The sequence below is a fragment of the Rhinolophus hipposideros genome, assembly GCF_964194185.1.
Source record: "Rhinolophus hipposideros genome assembly, chromosome: 5".
NCBI lineage: Eukaryota > Metazoa > Chordata > Mammalia > Chiroptera > Rhinolophidae > Rhinolophus > Rhinolophus hipposideros.
In genome coordinates, this window is record NC_138051.1 from 19,194,735 (window position 1) to 19,205,194 (window position 10,460).

Here is a 10,460-nt window from a genome sequence, read left to right on the forward strand (position 1 = left end):
GAGGCTGTGCCGTTGCAGCCTGACAGGGGACCTTCAGGAAGAGTCCATCGCTCTGCAGCTACAGAGAGCCCCCAGCCTCGAGTGTCACCAGCGTCGGCGGAGACCAGCGGGACAGGGACCAAAGACAGAACCTTAGACCGTCATTAGATACGGCCCCCGAGGGATGCCGGAGGTGTGAACCTAGCTTCGGTGCTTCACGGGAATGGAGTGAGGTGGGTGGGGGACAGTGGGTTTGGGTGACCGGCGCACGCGAGTGTGAGCTCCAGGATGGCCGACTCTTCCTGTCTGAGGTGTCACTGAGAGTAGCGGGGGGCCTCCGAGGCACCACCGCGCCTCATCCGAAGGTGCGGAGGTGCCCGCCGCCCAGTCGGAGGGTGGGGGGGTGGGGGGGGTGGGGGGTGGCGACACACTCAGTCGATCGAGGGAAGGCCACTTCGGTGTGGCTTGCTGTGCTCCTGTGGGACATTCGCGAAGTGAGAGAGCGGTCTTGGGTGGTGGACACACACCAGATGGGATCCGAAACGTTTGTAAAATACATGCAGCCGGGACGAGGAGTCCAACCGGGACACCCGTGTTTTCTGTCCCTCCCCCTTGGACTCCAGTGCCTCTCCAGGAAGCCACAGAACCTTGATCTATTTCAGGAAGCAGCTGTCTCTGCCAAAGGAATCCGGGCGAGTGGGCAGAGGAGGGGAGCCAAGCCCCCAGACTGGCCACCGCGGCGGGCTTGGTATCTATCTGCCTGGACGTGGTCTCCCCGCATAGGCCGATATCCTTTCTCCGTCGCTTCCCAGTAAGCCAGACTGCGCAGAAAAGTGAGCCTAGCTCATTGTGGGCTGGAGGGTGGAGGGGCACATCAGCACCCGGGATAGGCCAGGCTCTTAGGCCGGGAATATCGGAGCTGAGCCTGGAACATGTAGCTCTGATAAAAAGTAAAGAAACGTACAGGGACTGATGGGGGTCGGGGTGGGACATGTCAAGCACACAGGAGCCGGTTTGAAAGAGTTCCCACTGGCCAAATCAAGATGATAATAATAATAATAATAATAATAATAATAATAATAATATTAGTAAACGATCATAACCCATTGAATAAAATAGGTACAGGGCCTAACAACAATGACACACCAGTATCGGTAAGCACTAAGCACTAGATCTTGTACTCCAGATACTGTTCTCCAATGGAAGGAACCAGGGCTGCTTGGAGACCTGACTAGCCTCACTTCTCTGCGTTGTCATTTTCCTGTGGGGGCTGCCGTGTACGTGTAAAAAATCTGTATGCTTTCTTCCGGTTAATCTGTTTCACGTCCTTTTGATTCTCGGGCCCTGTCAGATACCCTAAAAGGGTAAAAGTAAAATTTTGACTCCCCTGCAGCTTGAACCAGGGTGGCGCAGTGGATGACCAGAAGGGGCAGGTGTGTGAGAAAAATAAGGTGCTTACCCTTGACCTGCTTTTTCCTGATGTCTCTACAATGATCACGTTGTCCTAAAGTGAGAGGGGGCTGAAGGAGGTTAGGCTGGAGGCTGACGGTGTGGACTGGAGGATCCTCTCCCTGGGATCAGGGACCGATTTTTTTGTTTTTTTCAATAGCTCTCACCTAGGGGCTGCTTCAAGCAGGTGGTGTTCAGAGACGTTACTGATGAAGCTGAACAGTTTCCAATTCTGTGATTTCTCTGTAGGAAGGTCACTACTATTTAATCTGTAGGAAGGTCACTATTATTAAACGGGGACTCAGAGGTAGAACCTGGGAACCTGCTGGGAAACTTCTCTCTGTCTCTGTCTCTCTCTGAAGCCTGAGATCCAGGAATTAATCCAGTAAGTATATTAAAAGCCTACATACAGCCAGCCATGTACTATTCTAGCCAACCACGGAGGAAGCAGTCAACAAGAGTCAAGGACCCCTGACCTGGAATTTACATTCCGACGGGTAAAGTCAGACTTATAAAACTAATACGTGTAGTGTGTTAGATCAGTGTGTCTCAAACTTTCATGTGCATGAAATCAACTGGGAATCTTGTTGAAATGTTAATTCCGATTCTGTAGCTCTCGGAGAAGATTTTTGGGCCTGCCAGCCGGAGCAGAAACCTTTGGCAAGATTCTCACCGCTTGGTTTCCAACCGTATGGAAACAAAAACCAGCTCGGAGAAAATAAAAGCACACACACAGACATAAACATCGTAGTAGCGAACGTCAGAAGTTAGAACATCAGGTCGTTCGCTGCTCCGGACAGCTTTGGTTCATGGCCAGGGGTCGCTGAAGCCCTAACTCTAGCCGACAGTCGGAATCTAATTTTTGAGACCCGAAAAGACTCAGGGGAGAGCGCGAACGCAGTCCCCCACTACCACAAATTATGCAGTCGAGTTTCCCACATTTGGGGAAATCGCAGGGGTCAGCACATCCGGAGTGCAATGGATAAGCCTCGCCCTGGGAAAACCACCTTCGTGATCATGGTATCTCCCCTGCCAGGTAAGTATGAGTTGCTGCGCCCGCAGCGGCCCCGACCCTCGCGCTCGCCTCGCCCTTCACGCACGGTCACTGCCCTCGCGCGGCCTCCGCGCCCTCGCGGCCTCGGGGCCCCTCGCCCCAACCTCGCCCATCGGGAAAGCAACCTCGGGAGCATGTGGATCTCGGACGCGCGGGACGTGGGGGCGCGGGCTGAGCACGACCGGCAGCCTCTGCGCGCCTGCTCATCCACATACGCCACGCCCTTGTCGTGACGTCCCGGGTCCTGTCGCCGGCTCGGATCCGCCGGTGTCTCGCGGGCGCCCCGGGGCGGGCGCAGGCGGGCGCGCGGGGATGACCTCGGGCGGGGGTGGGGTCCCCGGAGAGGAGCGGATCTCCCCGCGCGGGCGCCCAGCGGTTAGGCCCCACGGGGGGGGGGGGTCAGGGCTCGGGGTTGGTCTCACCACCGTTTCAGCGAAAATGACACAGTGTCAATTAAACGTTAAATACTAAGATCAGAGTTTCCACACCAAGTTGATGTGAAACTGTTTTCATTCTCATTCATGAGCTTTCTTCCAGATTATGTAGTGACCTAACCTTGCAACAGTGAAAGGAAAACTTGAGCTGAGAATGTGGGCGAGGCGTCGGTTCACGAGGTAGACGCGTGGGCCGCGGGGGGTGACACGTCGCCTCTGAAAATCAAACGAACCAGAAACGTCACATTTCCGTCCTGGGACGTTCGGTGGCCTCTTTCAGGTTGTCCCGTTGGTCTTTTTCACTTCCATCCAGGAAAAGTCCTGAGATCAAGTGCGGAGGCGAAAGGTGCAGCTCCCCCACGTGGGAGCAAAATGATTCAGCTGTGGTGTTCTCGTGAGCGGTCAGTGCTGCGGCGCCAAGCAAGGCAAGAGACGGGACTCGGCCTCTAAGGGTCAGGGAAGGCTTACCTGAGGTTCTCGCTGCGGAGAGACCCGAGGAGACGTATTGCAGCATCCTTTTTGATTGGTGGTTGTTTCGGGAAGTTTCCTTTCTTAGTGTGTATTTCCTAAAAACAAACGATCCTTTTACCTAACCCCATGACAATGGTCAAAGTCAAGAAATTGACATAGACACGATATGATTTACTCTGCAGATGTTATTCAAATCACATCAATGGTCCCAATAATCTCCTTTATACCAAAGGAAAATTTACAACGAGGTGTTGGCGGGTTCCAGCTCAGCCGACGCCGCGTGTCCCAGGCCAACCTCTGACGCGCAGACGGGACCTGAGTGTGGGCCTTGGTTAAAATGCATGACGCCAGCCTGGAATGGTTACACTGGTACAAGAGAGTTTGACTTTCGAAGGCCATTAAACCTAGTGAAGTGAACGACTGATAGAACCGTCGGTGGTGTTCCTACTCGAAAGACACGATGTTTTCCAAACTAGCGCGTTGCCAGACTGTCGTTGTGCTTCGTCCAGGAGTTCACTCTTCGGTGGCTTCTGCTACCTCTGTTGCGACTAAAAGGACAGTCCAAGGCCCTCCATCCTCTGATTACATTTTTGAACGGGAATCTAAGTATGGGGCACACAACTACCATCCTTTACCTGTAGCCCTGGAGAGAGGAAAAGGTATTTACGTATGGGATGTAGAAGGCAGGAAATATTTTGACTTCCTGAGTGCCTTACACTGCTGTCAACCAGGGGCACTGTCATCCAAAGATTGTGAATGCTCTGAAAAGTCAAGCAGACAGACTGACCTTAACATCTAGGGCTTTCTGTGATAACGTCCTTGGTGAATACAAAGAGTATATTACTAAACTTTTCAACTACCACAAAGTTCTTCCTATGAATACAGCAGTGGAGGCTGGAGAGACAGCTTGCAAACTCGCTCGTAAATGGGGATGTACTGTTAAGGGTATTCCGAAGTACAAAGCAAAGATTGTTTTTGCAGCTGGAAACTTTTGGGGTAGAACTGTGTCTGCCATCTCCAGTTCTACAGACCCAAGCCGTTATGATGGTTTTGGACCATTTATGCCCGCTTTCGAAATCATTCCATATAATGATCTGCCTGCTCTGGAGCGTGCTCTACAGGATCCAAACGTTGCCGCGTTCATGGTAGAACCGATTCAGGGCGAAGCGGGCGTTATCGTTCCGGATCCAGGCTACATGAGGGGCGTGCGAGAACTGTGCACCCAGCACCGGGTTCTGTTGATAGCTGATGAAATACAGACAGGATTGGCGAGAACTGGTAGATGGCTGGCTATTGACCAGGAAAATATCAGACCCGACTTCGTCCTTCTTGGAAGGGCACTTTCCGGTGGCTAATACCCTGTGTGTGCGGTATTGTGTGCTGATGACATAATGCTGACCATTAAACCGGGGGAGCACGGGTCAACCTACGGTGGCAATCCGCTGGGCTGCCGAGTGGCCATTGCAGCCCTTGAGGTTTTAGAAGAAGAAAACCTTGTTGAAAATGCGGATAAAATGGGTACCATCTTGAGAAATGAACTCATGAAGCTACCTTCTGATATCGTAACCGCTGTAAGAGGAAAAGGATTATTAAATGCTGTTTTGTTATCAGAGAAACCAAAGATTATGATGCTGGAAGGTGTGTCTGCGACTTCGAGATAATGGACTTCTGGCCAAGCCAACCCACGGCGACACCATCCGATTTGCACCTCCACTTGTGATCAAGGAGGACGAGGTTCGCGAGGCCGTGGAAATCATTAACAAGACCATCTTGTCTTTCTGAGAGTGGTGACTGTTTGCAGCGGTGCCTGGGAGCCAGCTGGAGACAGGCAGTTCCTTGCTGTCCTGTAAAAAAGCCTCTGCGTTTCTGCACTTAACGCAGGCACATTCCGTCCCCCTGTGTCTTCAAGGACCTTTTTTTTAATATACGTATTTTTCAGTTCATACATAATAGAATGACATTTATAATCGTGCATGCAGTTTACTATGTAACATAACTGTAAGAATATAACGGCATCTATATGCGATTAAGTGTTCTGTGTGTGTGCGTGTGTGTGTGTGTGTGTGTGTGTGTGTGTGTGTGCGCCTTCTAAGGGGAAGTGCATCTATCAGCAGCCTTTGGATCAAGCCCCGTATAACTTATATGCTTTATAATTTCCTTGCTTGTGTAAATGTTTCATATGTGAAAAAGTTATATGGGGTTTACATAGAAGACTTGTTTAACTTTATGAAGTTGAATCATAATCATTGAATGTTAGGAAGGATTAATAGTTCAGCTTATATAAAATACCAGATTTAAACAAACTTCATATCGGCCAACACCAGGATGTATTCCATGAGTGTCATTGTTTTGGATTAAGAATTAATGTTTAACATTCCCAAATTATGTTTTAAGTGTTGATATAATTCGTAAAAAATATTTATTTTCAGTTTTTCTTTAAATTTAAAATAGAGCTTATAGCTAAAATGTCAACAAACAAACAAACAATACACCCACAAAACCAGGTGTTGCAGTCGGCTGTCATGTCTCTTAACCTACTTTAATCTGAAGTAGTTCCAAGTTGTTCTTTGTATTTCATTACGTAGGCAATTTTGAAGACGACAGGCCAGTTATTTTGTAGAATATATTTCAACTTGGGGGTTGCCCAATAATCACGTTCAGGTATGCATTTCTGAAACAAAGACTACGTAAACGATTTCGTGACTGTTCCCTCCAAAAAATATGTTGAAGTCCTAACCCCTGGTACCTTATTTGGAAATAGGATCTTTGCAGTTACAATCAAGTTAAGGAGAGGTTGCTAGAGCGGGCCCTAATCCAATATGACTGATCTCCTTCTAATAGGAAACGCCATGTAAAGACAGAGATGTGGAGAACGCCATGTGATGACAGAAGCAGAGATTGGGGTGATGTAACCGCCAAGCCAGGGATTGACTGTCACCACCGGAAGCTGGGAAGAGGCAAGAGAAGACTCCACTTAAGAGTCTTAGAGCGAGTGTGGCCCTGCCGACACCTGGTTTTAGACTTCTAGCTTCCAGAACAATGAGAGAATAGGTATCGGTTGTTTCAAGCCACCCAGTCGGTGGCACAGCCATACCTTGGAGATAATACTACAATTACGGTGTCAGACCACGATAATAAAATGAGTATCACAAAAAGCGAGTCGTGATCTTTGTGCCGGTGGATAGACTTGCCTGTCCACCACCTTGCAACATCTGTGAGGTGCACGAAACTGAGGCACAATACAATGAAGCTTGCCTGTACTTTATCACGGCTGCCCTAGCAAATTAATATATTGTCCTCCTCTGGGCATCACATTTGGAGGCACGTGAAGTCAGTTTGTTCCATTATTGGTGGTGTTGACATCAATTACCCGCTAAAGGTGGTGTATCAGTTATCCATTGCTGGGTAACACATCACCCTAAAACACTGATTTAAATTAATGACCATTTTATTTGCTCGCAACTCTTTGGATCAGCAATTCTGGGTTCAGTTGGGCAGTTCTTCAGGTCTCAAGTGGGTTCACCCGTATGGCTACAGTCAGTTGGGGCCTGGTCCGTCTAAGGGACCTCCGCCGACACGGTTCATCTTCACCAACCCAGGCTTCCTCCAACAGGCTAACCTCCTGCAGGTTAGCCTCCACCAGGCTAACCCAGGCTTCATCTCATGGTGGTCTCAGGACAGCAAGTGAGAGCAAGTCCCAATGAGAAAATGCTTTTCAAAAAATCTCCTGCTTGCATCACATTTGCTAATGTTCCACTAGCCAAAGCAAGTCACATAGCCAAGTCCAGAGTCAATATGAGAGGGTACTACAGAAGCACACGGTGCACGTGGGGCCGGTACTGCAACCATCTGCCCCTGGAGGTGTTCGCCAGGCTTGCCCTTTGTGATTATTACGCAATTTGTGTGGCGGTGATTTGAAGATATGTAAATATCCTGTTCCTTGTCAAACTTTAACAAGTTTCTAGTATCCGTTGATGACTCTTGCATTACGATTGCCAAACGTTGATTTTTCTAATTCTATCATTCATTCTATATTTGTTAGTTGGTGTTCAATTGTAAGGAAGAATTTTCCTTCCTTCCCTGTGGCGTCCAGCGCAACACAGGTAGTGAGCGAACGAGAAGGGGCGGCGAAGGGTTAAAAAAGTAAGGAACAGAAATCAAGAAAGTTATGAAACGGGCCAAGGGTCTCACAGCCTCAAAGGACTGAGAGCCCCGAATCCGAATCCAATCCTGGGCGGCCTTCTGGCTTTTATTGATGCACACACAAGAAAGCAACATTGTTTTCTCCAAGGTCTGTGAATTTCACACATTATACTAAGAAACTGACTTGAACTAATTACCCTTGCCTGCAAACTGCTGGATCGTCAATTTCAGGATGTACCTCCCCAAGAGACAAAAGCTTTATGCTGAAACTTACTGAAATGGATAGATGGAGAACTGATGTTATTGCACCATTGAATCTCTTCCCAAGCAGATTGCGGGAAGGAATGCAGCCACAAAGGCAGGGCTGACAAGCCTAACTGTTACTTCCCGCTAGGGAAAAGATTAGGAAAAGACGGTGAGAAGACCGAACCCCTCGATGTAACTTTAAGCTACAAACGAATGCTCCGCGGAACCACAAGAGTCGGAGCAGATGTGACTGTACTTCCGTCGCCCCCGTAGGGAAAAGAAAGAACGCCGGGGACGTCACGACAAGGGCGTGGCGTATGTGGATGAGCAGGCGCGCAGAGGCTGCCGGTCGTGCTCAGCCCGCGCCCCCACGTCCCGCGCGTCCGAGATCCACGTGCTCCCGAGGTTGCTTTCCGGATGGGCGAGGTTGGGGCGAGGGGCCCCGAGGCCGCGAGGGCGCGGAGGCGGCGCGAGGGCAGTGACCGTGCGTGAAGGGCGAGGCGAGCGCGAGGGTCGGGGCCGCTGCGGGCGCAGCAACTCATACTTACCTGGCAGGGGAGATACCATGATCACGAAGGTGGTTTTCCCAGGGCGAGGCTTATCCATTGCACTCCGGATGTGCTGACCCCTGCGATTTCCCCAAATGTGGGAAACTCGACTGCATAATTTGTGGTAGTGGGGGACTGCGTTCGCGCTCTCCCCTGGCATTTTCCGGTCCTAAAAATAGGAAATTTTTTTTTTCGTTTTGTTGTCCATTCGCATGGCACAAACTTTATCGTGTCCCTCTGTTGTTTCTTCACAACGTTGTTGCAGCCGTTCCCACTTTCTGGCTTGCTTGCTTCAAAGAATGTTTCAGCTTTTGTTGTTTCCGCCATCCTATTAAAACTCATCTTTCCTTACTAGATGGCATTATTATTATGAGGGAGTTTCGTAACGTCCATTAAATTTTGAAGTTCGGATTCCCCCCTACTTACTTAACAGGGGTCGTTTTTTCCTGGTGTCTTTTTGAGTTTGTCTTAAACTACAGCAAGAGGTGAACGGGTTCAACATATACGACTAAACCTAGTCAAACCTAAAAGGGGTAAGAGTCAACATTTCAACCTGGAATACATAAAACCAGGACAAAGTGTGAACATCCACTGCAAATTTTGCAGTGATCGAGTATATAATAGCAATAGAAAGTATATATTTTAAAATACTTGAAGAAAATTGTAAATACACTATTTTGTTTTGTAGTCCATATCATAATAGTCAATTTTATCTGTTCAAGTCTAATTTTAAAAAATGCTTTTTTTTTGAGCTGCAATAACGCTTTATTTATAAAAGCAGGTAGTGGGCCTGATTTAGCTCACAGGCCATCCTTTGTCAATTCTATTTTAGAGCAGCACTGTGCATTTAACATATGATGCAAGGCCTTAATTTTTTTGCAATATTTTTTTCTGCTATTTAGTGATTCCTTTCAAACTGTAAACTCAGTTTCTTTTTTATTAGTTTCAGGTGTACAAAGCAATATAATAGACATTTACACCCCTTACAAAATGATAGCCCCCCCACAATCTAATACCCTCTGACATCGTATATAGCTATATTACCTATGCTGTACTCCACATCCCATGACTATATATGTAATGTATATTTAATTATAATGGACATTCAATATTATTCAATTTCAGCTTTAGGTGTATAGCGCAGTGGTCAGGCGTCTAGTATCTACACAGTCTGTGAAGTGATCTCCCCGATAAGTCTAGTGCCCATCTGGCACCTTACATAATCTTTACATTATTGATTATATTCTCCACACTGTATTTCATATCCCCGTGATAATACTGTGACGACTAATTTGTACTTTCTAATCCTTTCACCTTCTCCCCCCATTCACTCCCCCTCCCATCTAGTAGCCATCAGTTTTTTTCCCCCTATATCTCTGAGTCTATTTCTGTTTTGTTTGTTCGTTTATTCTGTTGTTTAAATTCCACATATAAGTGATGTCAGATGGTATTTGTCTTTCTCAGTCTGACTTATTTTGCTTAGCATAGTATTCTCTAGGTCCATCCATGTTGTTGCAAATGGTAAGATTCCATTCCTTTTTATGGGCAAGCAATACTCCATTGTATAAATGTGCCACAGTTTCTTTATCCAGTCTTATCAATGGGCATTTTGGTTGTTTTCATATCTTGGCTATTGTGAATAGCGCTGCAATAAACATAGGGGTGCGTATATTTTTTTTGAATTAGTGTTTTGGATTTATTTGGATAGATACCCAGGAGTGGAATTGCTGGGTCATAAGGTAGTTCCATTTTCAATTTTTTTGAGGTACCCCCGTACTGTTTTCCATTGTGTTTGTACCAATTTGCAATCCCTCCAGCAGTGCACGAGGGTTCCTTTTTCTCCATATTCTCACCAACACTTGTTTGTTGATTTATTGATGTTAGCCATTCTGACCGGAGTGAGGTGGTATCTCATTGTGGTTTTTATTTGCATTTCTCTGATGGTTAGTGAGGTTGAGCTTTTTTTTTAAATTGCTACAAGCTTTTTTAATTTTATTAGTTTCAGGTGTACAAAATTGAACATTTTTTTCATATGTGTATTGGCCATCTGTGTGTCCTCTTTAGAGAAATGTCTCCATGTCCTCCGCCTGTTTTTTAATTGAGTTTTTTTTGTTTTTGTGTTGAGTTGTTCAATTC

General features: G+C 47.3%; 1 pseudogene across 1 annotated transcript; it reads left to right on the forward strand.

Annotated features, from left to right (window-relative positions):
- The first annotated feature begins 3,584 nt into the window (after positions 1 to 3,584).
- LOC308497630 (ornithine aminotransferase, mitochondrial-like) lies at positions 3,585 to 5,462 on the forward strand (annotated as a pseudogene). The gene has a single exon. The product of its transcript is annotated as an ornithine aminotransferase, mitochondrial-like (transcript).
- The last annotated feature ends 4,998 nt before the right edge of the window (positions 5,463 to 10,460 follow it).